Source organism: Cetorhinus maximus, chromosome 23 (assembly GCF_964194155.1).
Source record: "Cetorhinus maximus chromosome 23, sCetMax3.hap1.1, whole genome shotgun sequence".
NCBI lineage: Eukaryota > Metazoa > Chordata > Chondrichthyes > Lamniformes > Cetorhinidae > Cetorhinus > Cetorhinus maximus.
The window spans coordinates 37793771-37821025 of NC_135901.1; the positions used below are offsets into that span (position 1 = coordinate 37793771).

At 44.1% G+C, this 27255-nt stretch overlaps 1 protein-coding gene and 1 non-coding gene across 2 annotated transcripts in view; one reads left to right on the forward strand and one right to left on the reverse strand.

The window, feature by feature from the left end:
• Positions 1–27255, forward strand: part of LOC144697983 (uncharacterized) — a gene marked incomplete at its 5' end in the record, with an annotated part of 268587 nt that overhangs the window by 92478 nt on the left and 148854 nt on the right. The gene's annotated exons all lie outside the window — the stretch shown is intronic.
• trnan-guu (transfer RNA asparagine (anticodon GUU)) lies at positions 20365–20438 on the reverse strand. Its single transcript has one exon. It is a non-coding gene; the product is annotated as a tRNA-Asn (tRNA).

Below are 27255 nucleotides of genomic sequence, written 5' to 3' on the forward strand. Positions count from 1 at the left end.
TGGTGTCACCTGCCCCATCTCGGTAATCTCCCCCAGCCTCACAACTCTGCGAGGTTTCTGTGCTCCACTAGTTCTGGCCTCCAGTCATTCCTGATTTTAACTGTTCCACTTTGGTGCCTCCCTGTTCAGCTGCCAAGGCCTTAAACTCTGGAATTCCCTCCCTAAAGTCCTCCACCTCACTTTCCTCCTTGAAGATATTCCTTAAAATCTACCACTTTCACTAAGAGTTTGTTCATCAGCCCTGATGTCTCTTCATGCAGGTCAGTGTCAAATGTTTCTTCATAAAACTTATAAAGAAGGCAAATGCACATGGGATACAGGGTAATTTGATAAGGTGGATTCAAGATTGGCTTATTTGTAGGAGACAGAGGGTGATGATAGAAGGATGGTTTAGTGACTGGAAGCCAGTGCCAAGTGGCATACCACAGAGATCTTTGCTGGGTCCCCTATTATTCGTCATTTATATAAACGACAGAGATGACTATGTGGGGGCTAGGGTTAGTAAGTTTGCAGATGACATAAAGATTGTCCAGGTGGTTAACAGTGAGGTTGAGTGTCTTGGGCTACAGGAAGATATAGACGGGATGGTCAAATGGGCAGATAAGTGGCAGATGGAATTTAACCCTGAAAAGTGTGAGGTGATACACTTTGGAAGGAGTAAATTGATAAGGAATTATTCAATGAACGGCATGACACTAGGAAGTTCTGAGGAACAAAGGGACCTTGGTGTGTGTGTCCATAGATCTCTGAAGGCAGAGGAGCATGTTAGTGTGGTGGTGAAAAAGCATGTGGGACACTTGCCTTCATCAATCGAGCCATAGATTACAAAAGTAGGGAGGTCATGTTGGAGTTGGATAGAACCTTGGTGAGGCCACAGCTGGAGTACTGTGTGCAGTTCTGGTCACCACATTATAGGAAGGATGTGATTGCACTGGAGGGGGTGCAGAGGAGGTTCACCAGGATGTTGCCTGGGATGAAATATTTAAGTTATGAGGAGAGGTTAGATAGACTTGGGTTGTTTTCGTTGGAGCAGAGAAGACTGAAGGGGAGACCTGATTGAGGTGTACGAGATTATGAGGGGCATGGACAGGGTGGATAGGGAGCAGCTGTTCCCCTTAGTTGAAGGGTCAGTCACGAAGAGACATAAGTTCAAGGTGAGGGGCAGGAGGTTTAGGAGGGATGTGAGGAAAAACATTTTTACCCAGAGGGTTGTGACGATCTGGAATGCACTGCCTGGGTGGGTGGTAGGGGCAGGTTACCTCATATCCTCTAAAAAGTACCTGGATGAGCACATGACACGTCATAACATTCAAGGCTATGGGCCAAGTGCTGGTAAATGGGATTAGGTAGGGGGGTCAGGTGTTTCTCATGTGTCGGTGCAGATTCGATGGGCTGAAGGACCTCTTCTGCACTGTGATTCTGTGAAAACTCCTGTGAAACACTTTGGAATGTTCTACGACACAAAAGGCGCAATACAAATACAAACTGTTGTTGATTTGGACATATGTCACTGTTCCTTCATCAATACTGGGTGATTAACCTGTAACTCCTTACCAAACAGCATTGCGGACTGCAGTGATTTTGGAAAGTCAACATTATCTTCTTCATCGGCAGCTGGGGGTTGGCAATATTTTCTGGTCTTGTAACTGAAAGGATGGGGGAGGAGGTAACTGATTTGCTCTGGCAGAGAGCCAGCGCGGGCACAATGGGCTGAATGGTCTCTGTCTGTATTGTAATCGTTCAATGATTCTATGACTCGATGAAAGAGGACCAACGCTGGCGGCCAGGGACCAACTTCTGCAACCAACAGCCACCCTGATACAAACCAGCTCTAAATTGGTCCGTCTGTGTTTTTAGACTCGGTTCTGTGAGCAACGCCTGCAATAAGATAATAGCAAAATACTGCAGCTGCTGGAACTCTGAAATAAAAAGAGCAAATGCTGGAAATACTCAGCAGATAAGGCAGTATCAGTGGAGAGAGAAACAGAGTTAACATTTCAAGGTGTACAGAATGAACAATAGGGAATAAAAATGAAGCAGAATTTGATGGTCAATACTAACACAGAAGCAGCAGAGAAATGGGCGATAGTGCTGATGAAAGATACTGTGGGAAGATAAAGCTGGTAAGACAGCAGCACATGGGCAGGGGATGGGCAGCAGTGGAAACCTCATTTAGACACAGTCGGCAGAAGTAACAGTGGCAGAGAGGTGAGCAGGGAGAACAGAGATGAAACAGTGCAATAGATGGACATGGATTCAGATCCAGGGAGAGCCCACAAAGCATCGCGGAGTTCAGAGAGAGAGAGAGAGAGAGAGACAGAGTCCATAAAGCAGTGCAGAGTTCAGAGAGAGAGAGAGAGAGAGCCCATAAAGCAGCTGGAGTTTGGGGGGTTTAAAGGGAGCCCATAAAGGAGCACTAAGCTCAGAGAGAGAGAGCTCATAAAGCAGTATGGAGTTTGGAGAGAGAGAGAAAGCCAATAAAGCAGCATGGAGTTCGGAGACAGAGTGCCTATAAAGCAGTGTGGAGTTTGGAGAGGGAGAGCCTATAAAGCAGCGTGGAGTTTGGAGAGAGAGAGAAAGCCAATAAAGCAGCATGGAGTTCGGAGACAGAGTGCCTATAAAGCAGTGTGGAGTTTGATGAGGGAGCCCAAAAAGCAGTGTGGAGTTCAGAGAGAGAGAGAGCCCATAAAGGAGCACTGAGCTCAGAGAGAAAGAGAAAGAGCTCATAAGCCTGTGTGGAGTTTGGAGAGAGAGAGAGAAAGCCTATAAAGCAGCATAGAGTTCGGAGAAAGAGAGACTATAAAGCCGCGTGGAGTTTGATGAGGGAGCCCATAAAGCAGTGTGGAGTTCAGAGAGAGAGAGCCCAGAAAGCAATGTGGAGTTCAGAGAGAGAGCCCATAAAGGAGCACTGAGCTCAGAGAGAGAGAGAGAGAGCTCATAAACCTGTGTGGAGTTTGGAGAGAAAGAGAAAGCCTATAAAGCAGCATAGAGTTCGGAGAAAGAGGGACTATAAAGCCGTGTGGAGTTTGATGAGGGAGCCCATAAAGAAGTGTGGAGTTGAGAGAGAGGGAGCCCATAAAGCAGCGTGGTGTTCGGAAAGAGTGAGAGAGACCCCAGAAAGTTGCACAGAATTCAGAGAGAGAGATAAAAGCAAAATACTGCGGATGCTGGAAATCTGAAACAAAAATGAAAATAGCTGGAATAACTCAGCAGGTCTGACAGCATCTGCAGAGAGAAATACAGTTCATGTTTCAAGTCCGTGTGACTCTCCACCAGAACTGGAGAGAAGGAGCCCATTAAGCAGTGTGGTGTTCGGAAAGAGAGAGAGCCCATAGAGTAGCGCAGAGTTCAGAGAGAGAGAGCCCATAAAGCAGCAAAGAGTTCGGAGGGAGGGAGAGAGAGAGCTCATAACGAGAGCGGACCTGAGTGAGAAAGGCAGCAGCGGCAGAGAGTCCCTTCAACCGATCAGAGCTGAAATGTGACATCAAAGTATTTGTATATGTGGGTATCTCTTCCATATTTCTATTGATTTGTCAAGTGGTTTAAATCAGGAGACATTATTACAGTTGAAGAGTACAGTTAAGAAATTCACTTTTAAAATATTTAACATCCAAATTAATTAAATAAATAGAATAGAGATGGCTGGGCAGGCGATCTGGTGCAGCTGTAGTATGTGGGAGCTGGTGGACGCCGGTGAGATCTATGGTGACCACATCTGCAGCAAGTGTTGCTGCTCGAGAAACTTTGGCTCAGTGGTGATGAGCTGGAGTCCGAGCTGTGGACACTGCGGCACATCAGGTAGGGGGAGAGTTACCTGGATACTGTGATTCAGGAGGCAGTCACACCCTTTAGATTAATTTGGATCACGGTCAGGGACAGGAGGGTGTGACTGGGAGTGAGGCAGGTATGGGGATCCAGAATTTAGCTTTGGAGGAACCTCAGCCAGTGCCCTTGTGCAATAGAAATGAAGTTCTTGCTCCTGGTGTGGACGAAGGCACAGGCTGCAGGGAAGGTGAGCGAACTGACCACAGCACCGTGGTACAGAGCACCATTCAAGTGGGGGGAGAAAAGAGAAATGTAGTAGTAATAAGGGATAGCATAGTTAAGGGAATAAATACTGTTCTCTGCAGCAAAGACAGAGAGTCCCGAAGGCTGTGTTGCCTACCTGGTGCCAAGGTTAAGGGCATCTCTTCTGGGCTGGAGAGGAACTTGGAGGGGAAGGATCTGTTGTCATAGTCCACGTATGTACCAATGACAAAGGTAGGACGAGGAAAGAGGTTCTGCTGAGGGACTATGAGTAGCTCGGGGCTAGATTAAAAATCAGAAAGTCAATAACCTCCAGATTATTACCTGAACCATGTGCAAATTGGCAGAGGGTAAATAAGATTAGAGAGGTAAATGTGTGACTCAAAGATTGGTGTGGGGGAAATGGGTTCCGATGTATGGGGCACCGGCACCAGTACAGGGGAAGGAGAGACTGTTGCTTTGGGGTGGGCTTCATTTGAACCATGCTGGGACTAGTGTCCTGGCGAATCACATAACTGGGGTGGAAGATAGGACTTTAAGCTAATCAGTGGGGGAGAGGTTCATTTGAAGGTAAGTTTAAAAAATCAAAAAGAAACAAGAGAGCAGAGGTGGAGAGGAGTGAAGAGGTGAATGATAATCAAAGTGTGACAGGAAGGGGCCGAAAATATATGCAGAAGATTGCAGCAAAAATTAGAACCAGAATGAGTAATAATGGTAAAAAGTCAAACATTCAGGCTCTTTACCTGAATGCACGCAGCATTTGTAACAAGATAGATGAGTTCACAGCACAAATAGAAATAAATGAATTTGACTTGATAACTATTACAGAGATATGGTTCCAAGGTGACCAAGGCTGGGAACTCAATATTCAAGGGTATTCGACATTCCGGAAAAATAGGCAAAAAGGGAAAGGATGTGGGGTAGCTTTGTTAATAAAGGGAGGTATCACTGCGGTGGTGAGCAGTGGTATAGGTGCAATGGATTGTGATAGGGAATCAGTTTGGGTGGAAATAAGGAATAGCAAGGGGAAGATGTCATGGGTGAGATTCATCTACAGGCCCTCGAAGAGTTTCCTCACTGTAGGACAGAGTATAAATTGGGAAGTTACAGTGGCGTGTAAGAAGGGTGCTACAATTGTCATGGGTGATTTTAATCTGCATATTGACTGGACAAATCAGGGTGATAGGGGTAACATGGAAGGCAAATTTATGGAGCGCATCAGGGATTGTTACTTAGATCAATAAGTTGCAGAACTTACCCGGGAACAGGCTAGTTTAGATCTAGTAATGTGTAATGAGGTAGGATTGATAAGAGATATCGTAGTTAATGATCCTCTAGGGGGTAGCGGTCACAACATGGTACAATTTCAAATTCAGTTTGAGGATGAGCAACTCAGGTCTCAAACCAGCGTCCTCAACTTAAATATGGGCAATTACAGAAGTATGAATGAAGGGTTGTCTAAAGCGGGCTGGGAAAATAGACTAAGGGGAAGGTCAGTGGATGAGCAGTGGCAGGCGTTTAAGCAAATATTTCATAACGCTCAGCAGAAATTTATCCCGGTCTAAAAAAAGGACTCGATGAGCAGGACGAAGCACCCGTGGTTAACAAAGGTGGTCAAGGAGAGTATCCAAGCAAAAACTAGGACATACAAAGCAGCAAAAACGAGTGGGAGGCCAGAGGATTGGGATATTTTTAGGAACCAGCAGTGGATGACTAAAAAGCTAATTAATAGGGAGAAAATTGATTATGAAAGTAAATTGGCAAACAAAATAAAAACAAACAGCAAGAGCTTCTACGGGTATATAAAAAGGGGAGTGGCTAAACTGAGTGTGGGACCCTTGGAGAATGTGACTGGAGAATTGATAATGGGGAACAGGGAAATGGCAGATAATTTAAACCAATACTTTGCATTGGTCTTCACAGTGGAGGACACTATAAACACCTCAAAGATATCAGATAAGCAAGGAGCTAATGGGAGGAAATAACTGCCCCTATAACGAGGGACAAAGATTCTGACAAACTAATGGGACTAAAGGCAGACAGGTCACCAGGGCCTGATGACCTGCATCCAAGGGTTTTGAAGGCAATGTCTGCACAGATAGTGGGGGCATTGGTTGAAATATTCCAGAACTCACTGGATTCCGGGAGGGTCCCAGCAGATTGTAAAACCACTAATGTGACGCCCCTGTTCAAGGAGGGAGGGAGACAAAAAGCAGGAAACTACAGGTCAGTCAGCATAATATGTGTCATTGGGGAAATGCGAGAGTCCATTATAAAGGAAGAAATAGCAGAACGTTTAGAAAAGCTTAATGCAATCAAACAAAGTCAGCATGGTTTTGTGAAAGGGAAATCATGTTTGACAAAATTGCTAGAGTTCTTTGAGGATGTAACAAGTAGATTTGATAAAGGGGAACTGGTAAATGTACTGCATTTGGATTTCCAGAAAGCATTCGATAAGGTGCCACATAAAAGGAGCACAAGATAAGAGCTCACTGTATTGAGGGTAATGTGTTAGCATGGATTAAGGAACAGTTAACACACAGAAGACAGAGAGTCGGGATTAATGGCCATTTTTCAGATTGGAAAGATGTAACTAGTGGAGTGCCACAAGGATCAGTCCGAGGGGCTCAATTATTTGCTATCTATATTGATGACTTGGAGGAGGGGCGGGGGGGGCAGAGTGTAATATATCCAAATTTGCTGATGATACAAAAATAGGGAGGGCATGTTGTGATGAGGACATAAGGAATCTGCAAGGTGATGTTGATAGGTTGAATGAGTGGGCAAAAACTTGGCAGATGGAGTTTAATGTAGGGAAGTGTGAGATCGTGCACTTGGGTAGGAAGAATCAAAAAACAGATTATTATTTGAATGGAGAGAAACTCCAAAAAAAGTGCAGCACAGAGGGATCTGGGTGTTGTTGTGCATGAAACACAAAAGGTTAGCATGCAGGTGCAGCAAATGGAATTTTGGCCTGTATTGCTTGGGGGTTGGAGGTTAGAAATAGAGAAGTCTTGTTACAACTGTACAGGGTGTTGGTGAGGCCGCACCTGGAGTACTGTGTACAGTTTTGGTCCTCGTATTTAAGAAAGGGTACACTGACATTGGAGGCAGTTCAAAAAAAATTCACCATGCCGATTCATGGGGTGAAGGGGTTGACTTATCAAGAACGGCTAAACAGGTGAAGCTTTTATTCATTAGAGTTTAGAACAATGAGGGGTGATCTTATTGAAACATACAAGATTCTGAGGGGGCTTGACAGGTTAATGTAGAGAAGATGTTTCCACTAGTGGGGGAATCTCAAACGAGGGGGCGTAGTTACAGAATAGGGGGGGCACTCATTTAAAACTGAGATGCGAAGGAATTTCTTCTCTCAGAGGGTAGTAAATGTCTGGAATTCTCTCTCCCAGAGAGTTGTGGAGGCTAGATCACTGAAAGTATTTAAAGAGGCGGTAGATAGACCTTTGAAACATTGGGGAGTTGAGGGCTATGAGGAGCTGGCATGAAAGAGGAGTTGAGGCCTGGGGAAGGTCAGCCATGAATAGCAGGGCAGAATTGAGGGGCTGAATGGCCTACTCCTGCTTCTATTTCTTATGTACTGGAGCCTGCAGCTCGAAAGATATCAAAAGCACTGGAGTCATAGAACAATCTCCCAGTTGTGGAAATACCCTGGGAGTGAGGTGACGTCACAGTCAAATTGTTGATGTGTGATGATGTCACCGTGTAATTGTTGATGTGTGACGATGTCACAGACATGGACACAGAACATCTGGGTCTGTACAAACCAGTGATCACCACATCTTATGAAGGATGTGAGGGTCCTTGAGAGGGGGCAGAGGAGATTTACCAGAATGGCTTGAGGGATGAGGGAGTTTAGTTATAAGGTTAGTTTGGAGAAACTGGGGTTGTTCACCTTGGAGTAAAGAAGATTGAGGGGAGATTTGACAGAGGTGTACAAGTTTATGGTAGGTTGAGTTAAGTTAGATAATGATGATCAGCTGATCATAAAAGCATTACAGACAAAGAGTTACAGGGGGATGCGAGGAAAAAAATTACACAGCGAGTGGTAATGATCTGGAACTCAGTGCTTACACTCAGAGGCCGATCACATCCAGCTCCTGAGGAATCGAGTAACTCTGTCAGATCTTGAAGTGATGTTTAGTTTGAGGTCCCCACCTGCAAATCCTTCCCATTTAACATACTGTAAAAAGGAGATTATGAAAAATTCCATTACTGTCAGTCCAGGATAAAAATTGAGAAGAGTTTGTTTTGTGTAAATCCTCCCCTTCTAACCCCCTGTAAAAGGAGTTTCCAAAATCCATCCCTGTCAGTCCAGGATAGAACTTCACAGTATTCTCTCCTCCTGCTACCTAGACCAGCATGGCCGCGCATGCGCCCTGTTGTACAGCCGTTGCCACGGGCCGAGCAGATGGAGCCATTGCCGGTCTTTTTGCTGCAAACGTGGAGTCGGTAGTTTCTGATTAAGGGTCTGCGGCCTGCACCAAGTGTTTATGAAGCCACCCTGACCACTCCGCTGACTCCATCCTTCTCGCCACCCACTAACTCTGTTGTTCTGCTCCAGTCGCCATTTGCTCACCCACCCTTTGCGGCTCCGGTCACAGGACAGCACTGCGCATGCTCAGGCAGGAGGCCGCAACGTACAGGTGCCAATCACATCCCGCAAAGCGCATGCGCAGCACCCTGGGGCTCTGGATAGGGCACATTCTATCCCGCTCTGAATGCTCGGTGACAGATCCGCCATTGGAAGCCGATATTGTTGCATCTAAAATTATTTTTTATGATCCGATGATGACTGAAGATTTAGGGCCAAGATATAACATTATTAAATCAATTGATACAACAAATATCACGGGCTTCCACCATACTTCTATCCTGGGTGTAATTAGCAACAGAACAAACCCCTACAGTTAGATGTCAATTCACTGGATTCTTACCAGGTGAGGTGAAGAGTGATTTTTCCCTCCATACACTGACCATTTAAACTCCGTCTTGTCAGTAAGAATTTGCCTATTGCAGATTAAATCCTTTGAACTTTTAAAGCTGGATTTGTAGCAGGTGGCCAAACTGAGTGAAAGCCTTCACACACATGAAGTACCCAAATTTCCTCCATCAGAAGTGACTGCTCTGTGTCAACTAATCAGATGATCAAATGAATCCACTTTCACATTCAGCTGGTGAATGATGTTTTCACAGTGTGACTTTACCCAGGAGTGCCCAGCTCAGACCTGGATCTCAAATCCTTCTGGGAATGAGTTCTACATTCTCATCCAAGGAAAAGGGAAAAGCGATGCTGTAAATCTGAAATAAAAACAGAACATTTTGGAATTCGAAACTGGTCTGGTAGTGTCTGTGGAGAGAGAGACATATTTTTCAATTCAGGTCTGTGACTTTTCGGCAGAACTGTACTGAGTCAGTGCACAGACCTGAAAACATAACCCTGGCTCCCAATCCACAGAAACTCCCAGATATACTGAGTATTTCCATCATTTTCTGCTTTTATCTCTGGTTCAATACGTTGCATCTAAATTGGACATTGGATTTATTGGTGACTAACCGTTATTTATTCTTGTCTATCTGCAAGTTGAGACATCTTCCAAATCCTTTTATAATATTAAAGGCTTTGATCAGGTCATACCTCACCCTATTTTCGAGAGAAAACCTGTTTAATCAGTTCAATCGTTGTTGAAAGTTTTCAGTTCTGGAATCGCTCCTGTAAATTTTTCTTGCACCTTCTCCTGTGCATCTCGATGCATCTAATAATGTGGAGATGGAGCGAATCGGAGTGTCAAACTCATCATTGCCCCTGAATGTTTCTACATTGGAAGGATCAGTACTGCAGTGGGAGAGAGGAACATGGTTCCAAGCTGTTATTCATCAAACTCTATTTCAGCCATTTTCCAATCAGCAGGATTTAAAATGAAATAAACACGTCCAGTGAAAAAATTTAGAAAGTGAGTGTTACTCTTGTTTGTGACTCGTTCACTGGGGTATTTTGTAAATGCCGGTCAGTGGTTTAGTGACCGGGATATAATCTACCCGCATTTTCCTGAGTCTGTGCTTGGCGTACTGGGAGGTTTGGCCCAGTTTGATGTATCTTGCGTCCCATGAATGGACAGTAACCCGCTGATTGAAGCTGTAGTCGCCGCTTTCTGCTGGCAGCGGGTGATTGGAGAGTGTGGGGCTGGAATATTGTTGCTTTTCCCTGTCTCACTCACTGTGTAGCTGAGGAAGCGTGAATAACTGATTGGGGTTTCTATGAATCCAAAAACTTCTCAGATTTCGAATGGGCTCGATGTAGGTAAATGGTAGGTCTAAATGCTTTTTTCCCATTATATTTCAGATTAAGATTCGTAAAAATGGCATTTTTGTGGGAACTCGCTGGATAACTGCAGAGCTGGCAATTTTTGTGGGATATATTCTCACAGCCAATGTGCCCAATGACAATCCGGAATTATGTGATAATGAATGCTGATGGGGAGAAAATGGCAACAATTTCTAGGCTTGGGCTGACATGTGGGAAGTAACATTCGCACCACACAAGTAGCAAGCAATGACCATCTCCAACACGAGAGAATCTAACCATCGACCCCTGATGTTCAATGGCATTACCATTCCTGAATCCCCCACTATCAATATCCTGGGGGTTACCATTGACCAGAAACTGAACTGGACTAGCCGTATAAATATTGTGGCTACAACAGCAAAACAGAGGCTAGGAATCCTGTGAGGAGTAACTCACCTCCTGACTCCCAAAGCCTGTCCACCATCTACAAGGCACAAGCCAGGATTGTGATGCAATACTCTCCACTTGCCTGGATGAGTGCAGCTCCCGCAACAGTCATGAAGCTTGACACCATCCAGGACAAAGCAGCCCGCTTGTTTGGCACCGCATCCACAAACTTTCACTCCCTCCACCACCGATGCACAGTACAACAGTGTGTACCATCTACAAGATGCACTTCAGCAATTCACCAACGTTCCTTAGACAGCACCTTCCAAACCCACGACCACTACCATCTGGAAGGACAAGGGCAGCAGATAGATGGGAACACCACCGCCTGGAGGTTCCCCTCCAAGTCACTCACCATTCTGACTTGGAAATATATCGCCGTTCCTTCACTGGAACTCCCTTCCTAACAGCACTGTGGGTGTACCGACACCACATGGACTGCAGCGGTTCAAGAAGGCAGCTCACCACCACCCTCTCAAGGGCAAGTAGGGATGGGCAATAAATGCTGGCGCAGCCAGAGAAGCCCACATCCCCTCAATGAAAAAAAACAAATGTGGGTGGCTTCGAACAACAAACCCTTTCGTTAGCAGCTGACCAGAGACATCACTCTTCATTCTTCTCTGATTCTGGTTCCAAAAGTTTTTGATAGAGCAGGTAGGGAGAAACTGTTTCCACTGTCGAGAATCAGTAACCCAGAAGACTGGGATTTAATAAAATTAAAGAAAGACAGACTTCATTTATATAGCACTTTTCCTGAGCAGCGGACATCTCAAAGTGCTTTCTAGCCAATGAAAGACTTATTGAAGTGTTGTCTTGCTGTGATGTCGGAAACACGGCTGCCAATCACCACTCAACAAACTCCCACAAACAACAACGTCACATTGAGCGGATGATGTGTTTGTGTGACGTTGATTGAGGGATAAACACTGACCAGGACACATGGCTGTGAGATCAAGCACCTCCTCATTTTTCTCAGTCCATATGTACAATCTAATTCCTCTTGTTGTTCAACATGTTCCAAAGGCTGTTATAGGAAAGAGGGAAAGGTTTGCTACAGCTATACAAAGCCCTGGTTAGATCACACCTGGAGGACTGGGTATAGTTCTGGGAACGGCACCTTATGAAGGATCAATATTTACCTTGAAAGTTTCAGAGGAGCCGCATTGATGAGGTTGGTGGGTTTTGGAAATTGAAAGTTGTACATCCGCAGCTTGTGGCACTATTTCACCTCACTGTTCACTTCATGTTCATGTCTAACACACTCGGTGCTATTATTGGCTGAACAAATCTTCTTTGTTTTAACTAAACATGCTATTATTTTGGTAGGTCAGACAGCATAAATTGCAGTGCCCGGGGAAAAGGTCGGATAATGGCAGTGACAGGACAGGCAGAAGTCTCTCTTTCTCTGCTGTAACCATTCTATGATTTGATAGATATAATATTAAAGCCTCAGTGTTAATGTAATCGTGGACGACTGGTTAACGCGATGGATTTACAATTTAATGGGGTTTCCCCACGTAGATTCGAATTTTGCTCACGTCACTTATTATTTCTGATTTTAACCAGTCACCCATAGAATTAATTCTTATTCAAATCGAGGGAAACCATCCAAACACAACCGTGCTCCCTTATTTCCGTTCATTTTTCAGCCTTCAGCTAATCTCCAGTTGGAAATGGAACAATAACCGGGCCAAGTTGGTGACATCCTTGCTTTCTGAGTGTGAGCCTCCCCTTAGGTCTCTGTCACTCTCGACGTATATATCTGTGTGTTCTCTGTGTGGGTCAATGTGGTTCAGTTCACCGAGGGGGTGTGCACATTTTTACTAGTACAAATTTTATTTACATTAGTTGATCAACTTCATATTAAAATGTTACAGGGAAAATATCAGGGTGAAAGATGCAATAGGAGATTGTCTCTTTTTATGCATGGACTACAACAACAACTTATGTTTATTAAGTTCCTTTAACCTAATGAAACGGCACAAGGCGTTCCCCAGTAGCTTTATATAACAAAGTGAGACACCGAGCCTCATATTCGGTCAGATAACTAAAAGCTCGGTCAAAGGAGGAGGCTTTAAGAACTGTCTTAAAGGAGGAAAGTATCTATTTCATGTTCCAGCGAACAGCAATGCTTCTACTCATTGGCTGAGGAAGTAATTGTGTTAAATATATACAGACAATTTGGTCGGAGAAAGTTGTCTCTGGTGAAAGGGGTTGGGAATGAAAAAAATCCAAATGAAGCCTCCATGAGCCAAATTTCCAGCCCGGTTAGCAGCTTCCCTGATGGCCGACTGGTTAGGGTTCAGCACTTTCGCTGCTGCACCACAGGTTTGATTCACTGTCAGGGAATTGAGATTTACTGCTCTAGGGCGAACTGTTAAAACCAATATTATTGTCTTCCAGGCTGAAAACAACACAGAACAGCTCTGTCAGAGTCAGGGGAGTGAGAGTTAAAGTTTCACATCAGAGCTGGAAATGTCACACGTGCAACAAGTCGAGAATAAATCCAGAGTCGGAGTGAGGGAGTGAAAATAAAAGAGAAGGGCTGTGACAGGTTACAACGCACTGACTATAGAACTGGTGGTGCACGGCCGAATATCATTCCTGTATTACCCATGTCACAAGCAGCTCTAATTTCCTGATTTCTCCCATGCCCAACATTACAACAACAGTTCAGTGGCCTACAAACAACTCCCACCGGTGTTTGTTGCCTCTTGTTTATTAGCTCCACCCAAACTGATTCTACATCTTGATCCTTCAATCTAAGATCCTCTTTTACTTATGTACCGACCTCGCCCCTTATTAACAGCGCTACCCCACCTCCTTTCCCTTATTGCCTATCCTTCCTAAATGGCGAATATCCTTGAATATTCAGATCAACCAATCACACTGCTCTGTCAAAGCAACACACAGGGCCGAATGGCCTCTTTCTTTGCTGTAACTTTCTGTCATTTTGTGTTTCCTAACAACTTGTTTGCATCTCTCTAAGTTATTCTGCCATTTTATAACTCAATCTAGCGAGATGTACTTCCTGCCTTCTAGCTGACTCTTTGAATTCAAGACACTCAGCAAATCCAACGAGTTTTCTTGTCATCTCTAGCACTAAACTTGAAACAAGATTAGTTCAACAGCAATTAAATGGCCTAAACCGTTCACTGGAGCTCACCCCTCCAAAAAGGCATTGTTATCATGAGCCTGTTGTGTAGCTTCTTGCAGTGCATCTACTGAACAACATAAACTCATCCCAACTCTCCTTTGCTAACATTGAAATCCAGTGTGAAAATGTGAACAATTTCAAAGCTTAACAATGTGCACAAGAAGGAAAGGAGAGTGTGACTGTGGATAACTGATACTGTGCACATTCCTGTGATCAGTATCTGGGACAATCAGGAAAATGAGACCCTGTAAACCTATCCGTTCTCAAAGCCTATTGTCTTACATTCCCTGGCCCTAATTTCCAGGGAAAGATTGGGTTCATGTAATTACTTTGTCTGCATCAAGTAACTGGGAGCTGGACGGGCAGAAGGAGCTGGAGGGGAGGCAGGGGCAGAAGCAGAATGAGGTGCGACATGAAAGCGTTTAGAAGTTGATGGACTCAGTTGCTTTCAGTGATAAATTTCTGCTGTGTGTCGCCTTGTCAGTTTCACAGGAGCTGCAGGGATGAGGTTGGTGGGTTTTGGAAATTGAAAGTTGTACATGAGCAGCTTGAACAGCAGGTCGAACAAGTGCCAACTCAAATTGAATTGTAGGGGTTCATGTGCGGTGTTTCACTTTAACAGGAAGGATGAGGAGGCTCGGCATCAATATAAATTGCTGTGGGGGAAAAGTTGGGGTTATGGAATTAGTTAAATTGCTCTTCCAAAAGCCGGCAATGGCACGACGGGCCGAATGTTCTCTTTCTCTACTGCAGCCATCTATTATTATATACCAGCAACATTATCCTGTCCATAGGGGCAATCGTCGTGGTCGAGTGGTTTATGTGATGGAGCCCAAATCTATTGGAGTTTCCCGCTTTTCGTTATTCCTGGTTTTAACTGTGTCGACAGAGTTAATTATCGGTTACATTGAACTAAATCCATCCAAACACTCGGGAGTTTTCCAATTTCCACTTATTCACGAAAACATTCAGGAAACTTGCAGCCGGAATGGAACAAAAACGGAGCCAGGTTGGTGTCATGTTTGCTTTCTGGGTGTTTGTCTCTCCTTAGAAACAAACCCTTGTCCTCTGTCACTCTCGGTGTCTATGTCTGTATGTGTTCCTCTGTATGTGTCAATGTGGTTCAGTTCGTCATTTTTATCATCCACCCATTATTCTTAGTTTTGCGGTTTCATATTAAAGTGATACAGAGAAAAGCAAAAGCGCTGTTTTAAAAGATGCCAGAGGACATTTCTCTTTGTTTTTTTTTTGAGTGGAGACTGTTCAGCTACTAAATGCCCGGATGTTGTAAAGGGGAGGATTACTGAAGTTTTCATATGACCTTATTAAGTAGCTGAGAATGCTCGAGGGGCCGAATGGCCTATTCCAGAATATATTTTCCCCATGCTCTAATTCAGTGCCAATGCTGGTCAAGGTAATAGTTGTTCCTGTTGTGACTGTGGTAGTGAGTGGCCGAGTGGACTAAGGTGCTGGTCGAAGCCCCTGTGATTTGGGCTTTACTCCCCCCACTGCTAAACTTTCCAGTTGTTTGAGACGCTTCCAAAAGATCCTTCGTGTGGCCAGGGGGCGGCTGACCTGTGCAGTGTTGCATTTCGGTTGGAAGAATGAGGAGGTGGTTGGGCAATGGCACGGACTGAAAATCTTTTTTCTCTGTTACTCCCTGTATCCATTCTATTATTTTATACAAACAACAGCGAGCTTTTACTTTTATTGTGGCAAATTGATTAAACCAATGGACTAGAAATCAGCGTGGAGTTTGTTCTAATCCTGCTGTCTATGCTTTTCCTGGTTTTAATTGACTCTCTGCAGAATTAATTATCCGTTAAATTGAATAAAAACCATCCAAATACCCCGTTCTTCTTATTTCTGTTCATCTTCAAACCTTCCCTAAATTCGCAGTGGGAAATAGAAGAGTAATTGACCACTTCTAATCAACCAATCACAACTGCTCTTTGACAGCAGCACACCAGGCCGAATGGCCTCTTTCTTTCCTGTAACTTTCTATAATTTTATGTTTCCCAACACCACTGATGCTCTTTCCCAGTCATTCTGCCATTTTATAACCCATTCTATCGAAATGTATTTTGTTACCTTGTGTCCTGTCCTTCTGAATTCAGTGAGAAGTTTCCCTGTCATTTCTAGCAGGAGATTTGGAACCAGACCAGTTGAATGACAGTTTAAATGGTGCAGAACCTTCACTGCAGCTCATTGTGTTTTTCAGTGGAGATGATTCCTGTTTGTTACAAAGTGCAGGATCAATTGATTAACTGACGGAGCTGGATCCAGGTTCCCAATGGTCATTTCCGGCTCTATTGCTTTTGTTCTATTTCAGTGGCCATACCTCTGATGGAAGTAATTAATAAGCTTCAGTGATGTGGTAGCTTTGTCGAGCGGTTTAAGATACTGGATTAAGGCTCTAGTCTCTATGGCGTGGTTTCAAATCCTACTGTTGCCAAATATTTAGCTGCCCTATTTGGACAGATACCTCAAATTGAGCTGCATTCTGACAGGAAGAACGAGGAGACGATATAAATATGGATAAAGGCGTGATGTGGAATTATAGTTGTTGAGTTGCTCTTCCAGAGAGACGGCAAGTGAATGACCGTCTGATGTAGCCGTCTATGATTTTATACAAACAGCAGTGATGTCAGTGCAGGAGTGCAGGTCTTGTGCTCATGGCGGAGTGGATAAGGGGATGGGGTTGGGATCCTGTGGAGCCTCCTCACAGAGGTACAGATCCTACCGGCTCTAGTTCCCATCATTCCTGATTTTGAAAAGGTGCCCGTGGCATTAATTAAAACCACGAAAACACTTCCGTGGTTTCTTCTTTCCGTTCGTCTGTGTGAGTGTCAATGTGGTTCAGTTCCCCAAGGAAATGGACAGATTTTTAACAGAACAAACTTTATTCACATTCGTTGTGCAACTTCAGATCAAAAAATATCAGGGTGAATAGTACAAGAGGAGCTTGTCTCCTTCTCTGTGTGCCCCATTACAACAACAGCTTACATTTAGATAGAGCCTTTAATGAAACCTCCAAAGGTGGTTCACAGGGACATTATACAACAGAGTCTGATACTGACACACAGAAGAAGATGTTAGGTCAGATGACCAAAAGCTTGATCAGAGAGGTACGTTTTAAGAAGAGTCTTAAAGGGGGAAAGTGAGGTCGAGGCAGAGACGTTTATGGAGGGAATTCCAGAGCTCGGGGCCTCGGTAACTGAAACCACGGTCACCAATGGTGGAGCGATTCTGATTGGGAATGTACAAGAGGCCATAATTAGAGGAGCACAAATATCTCACAGGCTTGTGGGGTTCGAGGAGATCACAGAGATAGGGAAGGGCAAGGGCATGGAGGGATTTGGACACAAGGATAAGAAATTTTGAAGTAGATATATTTTTTCACCGGGAGCAAATGTAGGTCAGCGAACAGAGGGGTGATAGGGGAATGGGACTTGCTGTGAGTGAAGACATGGGCAGCAGTTTTGGATGACCTCAATTTGCGGAGGGGAGAATGTCCACTTACATTCCAGAACTGACATTCTGTTGGATCAGCACTGTCCTGTTTCCAAGACCAATATTGATCCTTTATAAGGTGCGGTCCCCGGATCTATACACAGTGCTCCAGGTGTGATCTAACCAGGGCTTTGTATAGCTGTAGCAAAACTTTCCTTCTTTTCTATAACAGCCTCTGGAACAGGTTGTACAGCAAGGGGAGTTAGATTGTATATATCGACTGAGAAAAATGAGGAGATGCTTGATCAGAATGAACTTCTTTCAAATATTTAATAGGGAATCAATTGTATAAATAAATATTTCTTTTTATCCCGAAGGCAACATAGGAATCCTCAGTCCAACTCTCCGTGTCATTGGGTCAGGGAAACTTTGTTAATTTTCACACACTGAGCATGGACACTGCAGAAGCTCCTGCACCTCTTTCAATATTGTTTTTCTTAACTCAAAGTTTTCAAAGGGGAATTGACAACTATTAGAAACGAAAAAAAAAACCTGCAGGGTTATGAAGGAAGAGAAAGATATTGGAGCTAAGTGGTTAGATCTTTCAAGAAAGCACACACACAATGGGTCCAATGGCCTCCCAATGAGCTGTGTCAATTTACAATTAGATCAATTTCTCTGCAGCATTCCAAAATGTCCCACCCCAATTCTATACCTGTGAAAAAGGATCTTGCAGTGCAGCAGGTCTACACAGTTTGAAATTCTATACAAGTCCCTTTGGCTTTTTCTCGCAAATTGTTTCTGTGGTGTAGCGGCCGAGCCAGTGATGCCCACATCCCATAAATAAATAAAGAAACAAATAGTGATTATCACATTCATTTCGCATGCACAAGGTCGCTGGTTTGGAAGCTGACAGAAACATTCTTAAAACTGAATCATCTAAATGCAGGAAGTTGCACAATTCCCGTTTGTTGCTAAACGACGATTATCTCACAGCCATGTGACAATGTCACTTCCCCAGGCTTTGAATGATTTTCTCCAAAAGGCATGGTTATGAGAAAGAGACAATAAGTGAGACGAATTGCAGTAAGATAGTTCACCCATGTATGAAGTGTTGAATGACCTGCTGATGTGCTCTGTCATTTTATGATTCTAATGTCAGATCAATTTCACTGCCGCATGGCTATGTTTTTCAGCCGAATTGTACTTCCACAAAACAGGGTCCGGAAGTGCAGTAAGACTGCAGGGTTTGACATTCTAAGTCACTCCCTGTGGTTCTGCACATTGTTTCTGTAGTGTCGTGGTTATCATGTACACGCAAAAGGTGCTCTGTCTGGAAATGGGTAGAAACATTATCGATATTCACACATCTAATTGTGAGGGAAATGTGTATAATTCACATTTGTTGTTGAATATTAATTGAATATAGTATCTTGTCGCCACATTAAGTTTACCCTTCACCAAGCCGCAAAAAGCATTCTCAAAATCAGGAGGGATGAAACTGACTCGGCACAAAAACTAGCAGCTTCTTTAGTCAACAACAGAAATTAATGAGTTTACAAATGCAAATTGTCAGTTACTTACTGACTGAAAGATGATTACTAGTTTGATCCAAAGATTAGCGTCACCCTAAAGACAGAAGCAAGTGATACTATGATTGAACACGAGGGAATGGGAGAGATGGTGCAAAATCACTTTGTATCACTCAACATCACGGATCTTAATTCTTTCATGGGCATCGCTCACCAGCTGTTGTCCATCCCGAATTGCCCTTCAGCTGTGTAACTTGTTAAACCATTTCAGATGGTAGCTAAGAATCAATCACATCACTGTGGGTCTGGCGTCACATGCAGGTCAGACCAGGCAAGGACGACCGATTGAATTCCCTAAAGGACTGGCGAATCACATGGGTTTGTATGGCAATCAATGATAGTTTCACGGTCATCATGACTGAGAAAATACTGAGGACATGTGTCATCAGAATAAACATCTTTTGTAAGTTCACCATGAAATGAATTGCATAAATAACTTATGTTTATGTAGAAAACTGCAGAAAGAACCCTAGTCCAACTCTTGATTTCATTGGGTAAGGGAAATATCCATTAAAGCAAACTGCATGGATTCTGCAGAAACTCCTTCCTCAAAAGGGAATTCGGCAATGGTTGAAATGGGGAAAATTCTGATACATGGAAAGAAAGAAGGAAATTGGGACTAATTGGCAAGATCTTTGTAAAAAAAAACTGATATAAATAGAATGGGTGGAAGGTCCCCTTACTGAGCTGTACCATTTGATGTTGACATTGTTGATCAGTCTGTCTCCAGCATTCCTAATGAGAACAGCCGAATTCCATTTCTTCAAAACAAAGACCCAAAGTGCTGCTGAATGATGTCACACTTTTACATTCCAGACAGCTCCATTGGGATCCAGGCAGGGAAGTGTTCCTGTAGCGTTGTAGTTACCCCGCTCATTTTTGCATGTTCAAGTTACTCAATGCTCGGGGAAACATTATCACCCAGCTGTGTGGAAAAGTTGCATCGCTCCCATTCCTGTTTGTTGTTGAATATGAACTGGATGCAGAATCTTGCAGACACATTAGATTCGCTCTTCACCATTTCTGAAGATAACATTCAGCAAAATAAGAAGATGTTTCCGCTGGCAGTGGGTGATTGGAGAGTGCGGGGCTGGAATATTGCTACTTGTTCCTGTCTCACTCACTGTGGAGCTGAGGGAGAGCGACTAATTGGTGGGTTTGTTTAAATCCAATCGCCTCATCGATATCCCTTGATTTAGATGGGGGTTCACGATCGTTCATATTCTTTGTTATGTTTGAAATGAATATCCATAAACAGAGCTTGGTGTGGGAACTCAGTGGGTAACAGCCAAGTTTTCAACGTGGGGGATTCTCTTGTAGTTTCAGGGCCCCGAAACAAATCGGAGTGTTAATGATTAATGATGGGGCGAAGAAAGTGCCAGCTTCGTCCCTGGGTGGTCTCGAACCACCAACTTTTCGGTTAACAGCCAAACACGCTGACCAATTGCGCCACAGAGACTTGATGGAAGCATTTGCACTCTGTAAGATATCCTAAACCAATGGCTTAGCGAGAGAAAGCTTCAGATTGCTGAACTGCAATGACAATTATTCCCTATCAGTTTTACTCTTCCCAAATAAAGGGTGGGACATTCATTGTGGGCACATGGAAACAGTCTGATCCCACCCATTGCAGACACATCCATGTCACCGGGAACCAGCTCTCCTACAACCGGTGCCGTTTCCCTTCGAACCTTTCGCTGTCTTGTCTGTTGCCAAGTATTCTGGTTGTCCCGGAGCCGATAATTCTGAAGGGGTTTCTCTGTTACACAGCGAGTGGTTAGGATCTGGAATGTACCACCTAAGGGTGTGAGGTAGGCAGATTCAATCGCGGATTTCAAAAGAGAATTAGGCAGGAAATGCAGGTCTCCAGGGACAAACGCGGGGGAGTGGGACCAGGTCAGTTAGCTTCCAGAAGAGTAAGAGTTCTCCCTTTTTAGACAGAGTTAAGGAGATTTTTTTACTCTCAGTGGGTTATTAGCCTGTGGACTTATTTTCATCAGAGGTTTGGTCATTGAATTTACACAAGGCAGAATTGGACAGATTTTTGAGAGGCAAGGGGGTCAAAGGTTATGGGGGGCAGGCAGGAAGGCGGAGCTGAGACCACAACCAGATTTGCCGTGACCTTAATGAATGGTGAAGCAGGGTCAAAGTGCTGAATGGCCTTCTTCTGCCCCTGATTCTTTTGTTCCTATGACCCGGGATGAATGGCCGCCATCTGTGTATAGCCTTAGCACTGATTCTCTGACACTATGAGGCGCTCGAGAGGCAAATGGTCAATTCCTGCTTCTATTTGTTATGTTCTATTTTGGAGCCATTACCACCCAAGGCAATGGTTAGTTTACCTTTGATAGTGGGAGCGTGGCCGGCTGGGTTAAGGTGTTTTGTTTGGGCTCTGTTCTCTTCGTGGGTTCGAATCAAAGTTTCAGTTGATTTGTTCTTTTAGTCACTTCACCTGAGCATGGGCTCACAGTCGTCGATGTATTAAGATCTTCATCTTGGCAGGAAGAACAAGGAGACGCAGTATGAATTGCAGGGTGACTGGGGATATGTGGGGCAGAATTCCCTCTTTCTCTGTTATAACCTTTCTGTGATTTCATTTGAACAAGATTGAAATCGATGGAGATCTGTAATTGCGGATGAGTGGTTAAGACAATGGGTTTGAAATCTATTGGGCTCTCCCCATGTAGGTTTCAATCCTTGCTGTCTGCTGCTCCTTACTTAAAGTGAATCCAGAATTAAATTAATTGTTGGTGAAATGGAATAAAAACTTTCCAAACACTTCCGTGTGTTTCTCCTGCTTCTCCTCCACGTTTCTTCATTTCCGTTCATCTGCATGCATTCACCAAATCTGCAGCCTGAAATGGAACAATAATTGGAGAAGCTGGTGACATCCTAACTTTCTGGGCGTTTGTGGATCCTGAGGCCTCTGTCACTCTCGGTGTATATGTCTGTGTGTGATCCTCTGTGTGTGTCAATATGGCTCAGTTCCCTGAGGGGATGAACACTTTTTTACCATCACAAACTTCATTCACATTATTCATGCAACTTCATGTTAGAAAGTTATGGTCCCCCGTCTTTTCCCCGGAGACCTGAATTGTCTGTCCAATTCTCTTTTGAAATCCGCGATTGAATCTGGCTCCCTCACACTCTCAGGCCGTGCATTCCAGATCATAACCACTCGCTGTGTAACAGAGAAATCCCTTCAGAATTGTACACTTTATGTGATGTTGCCTCTCCTCATTCTTCCGACCAACATGAATCACTTCACACTTCCATACATTAAATTTCAGGTTCGCTTTAACAGTTTACACGAGGAATTCCTTTGCATGGTGACAGTTCACACAGCGGTAAGAAAAAAGTTAGCTCCTGATCAGGAGTTGAACCTGGGCTGCGGCGGTGAAAGCACCAAATCCGAAGCACGAAACTCTCCGACTTCCAGTGAAGCCGAGGCTGTTTTCACTCAGAAGCCAGCGGCTGTGATATTAACAAAGTGGGATGGAGAAAGACTCAGTTTGAGCGGTGACACTGCTGGAGGGATGGGGAGTTGGGATCACCCATCAAAGCTTTAAAACACGGCAGCGCTCAGCATGGGGCTCGAACTCACGATGCTGAGATTATGAGTCTCACGCTTTACCGGGTAAACTAGCCGGAAATGCACAGTCATTGTTCCCTATGCAAAAATTCAGGGAGATCAATGTTCCTTCCTCCCTGGAGCCTCAGCTTGTTCTGAATTTCAAAGTGTGGGAGATAATCGACCGACAAAAGCCCCAAGGTTGCAATGCATTCCTCTCAATCAGCAATAACATCATTCACATCTTCCACTTCTTAGCTGCACCTCCTTCCAAACATTGCAAACTCCACTTGCATCGTTCATCCTGATATTTTTCTCTTTGACACTTTAATATGAAGCTGCACAATTAACGTGAGTCAAGTTTGTGATGGTGAATATGTATCCATCCCCTCGGAGAGCTGAACCACATTGACACACACAGAGGAACACACACCGACACATAAACTGAGAGTGCCAGAGGCCAAAGGAGAGACAAACACGCAGAAAGCAAAGATGTCACCAACTTGGCCAATTATTGTTCCATTTCAGGCTTCAAATATAGTGAATGTTTGCAGATGAACAGAAGCAAGAAACACGGGGGTGCTTCGGTCGTTTTCTTTTTCATTTGACGGATAATTTATTCTGCAGACAGTTTGTGTCAATCAGGAATGAGAAGAAGGGAGTTGGCAGGATTCGAACCACGTGGAAAAACGCCTGAACCACTCGGCCAGGATAACTGTGTAAAGGCTGCATGTTGTTTGTTTAAAATAATAGAATGAATACAGGGAGTTCCAGTGAAAGAAGGTCTTCCAGACCGTACCATTGTCCCACCTTTTCCCGGTCACCCTGGGATTTACACTGTCTCTCCTCATTCTTCCAAATGAAATACAACACTGCACAGCTCAGCTGCTCCTTCACCGCACGGAGAATTTTTGGGAAGTGCCTCAAATAACAAACCACCAGAAAGTTTGGCAGCGGTGAGAGTGAAGCCCAAATCACCAGAGTGATTGAAACCTGAACCAGCGGCTGAGCCCGCTCGGCCTCACTACCACATTCAGATTAGACACAAACATTGTCTTCACCAACATTGAAACTGAATTAGGATATAAAAAAAATATGATCATGAATTGGCCATTCGGCCCCTCGAGCATTCTCAGCTACTTAATAAGATCATGTGAAAACTTCAATCATCATCCAGTTTACAACATCCAGACATTTAGTTGCCGAACAGTCACCACTCAAAGGAAAGGGAGGAATGTCCTCTTGCATCTTTTAAAACTGTTTTTGTTTTTGCTGATATGAAGCCAGGGAACTAAAATAGATCATGTTTGGGTGGTAAAAATGGGAAACTGATCCACATTGACACACACAGAAAATCACAAATACGCACGTTGTTAAGATTTGAAGTTGTTCATGTTTTCACGCTGTCTTTCAATGTACAAAAAGTGGAGCTGTGACCATCTTGTTGCTCAGAATATGTACTACAAGAATGTCTATAACAGGCTGATGGTAACAGTGCCTGTTTGGACTCGGTGAGCTGCATCTGACGATGAAATCATTTAAATGCTGTTCAACGAGTCCGGTTCCAAATTCTGTGCTAGAAATGAAAGTAAACTCGCTGAATTTAATCAGCGTCTTGAATTCAAAGCATCACATGGGAGATAAGAAAATTCATCTTAATCGGGGTGGTGGAAAAATCAAATGACAGAAAGTTACAGCAAAGAAAGAGGCCATTCAGCCCTGTGTGCTGCTTTCAAAGAACAGTGTGATTGGTTGATCTGAATGCTCAAAGATGTTTGTCATTTTAGAAGAACGTACAAAAAGGAAAAGGAGATGGGGTTGCACTGTTAATAAGGAACGAGGTCAGTTCATTGGTGAGAGAGGATCTTAGATTGAAGGATCAAGATGTCGAATCAGTTTGGGTGGAGCTCAGAAACAGCAAGAGGCAGCAAACATTGGTGGGAGTTGTTTATAGGCCACCAAACTGTATTGGTAATGTTGGGCATGGGATAAATAAGGAAATTAGAGCTGCATGTGACATGAGTAATACAGGAATAATATCCTGCCTCGCACCACCAGCTCTATAGTCAGTGCTTTGTCACCTATCACAGTCCTTCTCTTTTATTTTCGCCCCCTCACTCCGACTCTGGGTTTGTTCCCGAGTTTTGCCCTTGTGACATTTCCAGCTCTGATGTGAAACTTCCACTCTCACTCCACCAATTCTAGCAGAGCTAAACCGTGTTATTTTCAACCTGCAAATCAATCACATTGATTTGAACAGCTCGCCCAGGAGTAATAAGTTTCAAATCCCTAACCAGGAATCGAACGCAGGCTGTACTGATAAAATTGCCGCATTTTAACCACTAACCCAGCAGTTTGACACATGCAGGTTGCTTATGGAATTTTTTCATTCCAGATCTCTTTCACCAAGGACAAATTTCTTTGGCCAAATTGTGTCGGATGAACACAAGTGATGTCTTCAGCCAATGAGAAGAACCATTGCTGTTAGCTGGAACATGAAATCGATACTTTCCTTCTTTACGACAGTTCTTAAAGCTTCCGCTTTGACCCAGCTTTTAGTCATTTGACCGAATATGTGGCTCAGTGTCACACTTTGTTATATAATGCTCCTGGGGAACACTTGTGACGTTTCATTAGGTAAAAGGAGCTTTATAAATATAAGTTGTTGTTGTAGTCCATACATAGAAAGAGACAAACTCCTGTTGCCTCTTTCATCCTGATACTTATCACTGTAACATTGTAATGCGAAGTTGCACAACTAATGTGAATACAGTTTGTGCTCGTAAAAATGTGTTCACCTCCTCGGGGAACTGAACCACATTGACCCACACAGAAGAACAAACAGAGATATACACCGAGAGTGACAGGGGCCTAAGGAGAGGCAAATGCCAGAATGAAATCATGTCACCAAATTGGCTCAGTTTTTTTTTTCCATTTCCGACTGGAGATTTGCAGAAGGCTGACATATGAATGGAAATAAGAGATCAGGGGTGTGTTTGGAGCGCTTTTCCTCGATTCAAACTATAATTAGTTCTGTCTGCACGCAGTTAAAATCAGATATAAAGGGAAGCGTAGTTGGCAGGATTGGAACATGCGCGGGGTAACCCCAATGGATTTCTAATCCATCGCCTTAACCACTCAGCCATGACTACAGAAGTTGTTCCTACACTACTATTATTTGTATGAAATCATAAAAGTTACAGCAGAGAAAGCAGTCTTTCTTCCCGTCTTGTCATGGCCATTACCTGGCCTTTTACCCGAAAACCTGCAATTTATACTGTCTCTCCCCGTTCTTCCAACCAAACTGGGAAGGGAAAAGTGAGAATAATCCAATTCGGCCAATTACCGCCCCATCAGTCTACTCTCCATCATCAGTAAAGTAATGGAAGCAGTCATCAACAGTGCTATCAAGTGGCACTGACTTAGAAATAACCTGCTCACTGATGTCCAGTTTGGGTTCCGCAAGGGCCACTCAGCTCCCGACCTCATTACAGCCTTGGTTCAAACATAGACAAATGAGCTGACCTCCCGAGGTGAGGTGGGAGTGACTGCCCTTGACATCAAGGCAGCATTTGACCGAGTGTGGCATGAAGGAGCCCTAGCAAAACTGGAGTCAATGGGAATCAGGGTGAAACTCTCCGCTTGTTGGAGACATAGCTAGCACAAAGGGAAATGGTTGTGGTTGTTGGAGGTAAGTCATCTCAGCAGGAGTTCCTCAGGGTAGTGTCCTCGACCCAACCATCTTCAGCTGCTTCATCAATGACCTTCTTTCCATCGTAAGATCAGAAGTGGGGATGTTCGCTGATGATTGCACAATGTTCAGCGGCATATCCAACTCTTTCAGATACTGAAACAGTTCATGTCCAAATGCAGCAAGGCCTGGATAATATCCAGGCTTGGGCTAACAAGTAGCAAGTAACATTCACAGTACACAAGTGTCAGGTAATGACCTTCTCCAATACGAGTGAATCCAACCATCGCCCCTTGATGTTCAATGGTATTACCATCACAAATCCCTCACTATCAACACCCTGGGGGTTAACATTGACCAGGAACTGAACTGGACTAGCCGTACAAACACTGTGGCTACAAGAGCAGGTCAGAGGCTAGGAGTCGTGCAATGAGTAACTCACATCCTGACTCCCCAAAGCCTGTCCACCATCTTCAAGGCACAAGTTTGGAGTCTGATGGAATACTCCCTACTTGCCTGGATGAGTGCATCTCCCACAACACTGAAGAAAATGGACACCATCCAGGGCAAAGCAGTCTGCTTGACTCGCACCACATCCACATTCACTCTCTTCACCACTGATGCGCAGTAGCAGCAGTGTGTACCATCTACGAGATGCACTGCAGGAATTCACCAAGGCCCCTTAGACAGCAGCGTCCAAACCTACGACCATTTCCAGCTAGAAGGACAAGGGCAGCAGATAGATAGGAACACCACCACCTGGAAGTTCCCCTCCAAGTCACTCACCATCCTGACTAGGAAATATATCGTCGTTCCTTCATAGTCACTGGGTCAAAATCCTGGAACTCCCTTCCTAACAGCACTGTGCATATACCTACACCACATGGACTTCAGCGGTTCAAGAAGGCAGGCCACCTTCCCAAGGGCAATTAGGAAGGGGCAATAAATGCTGGCCCAGACAGCAAAGCCCACATCCCGTGAATGAATAAAAAAAAGATCCAGGTTAGCCTGCAA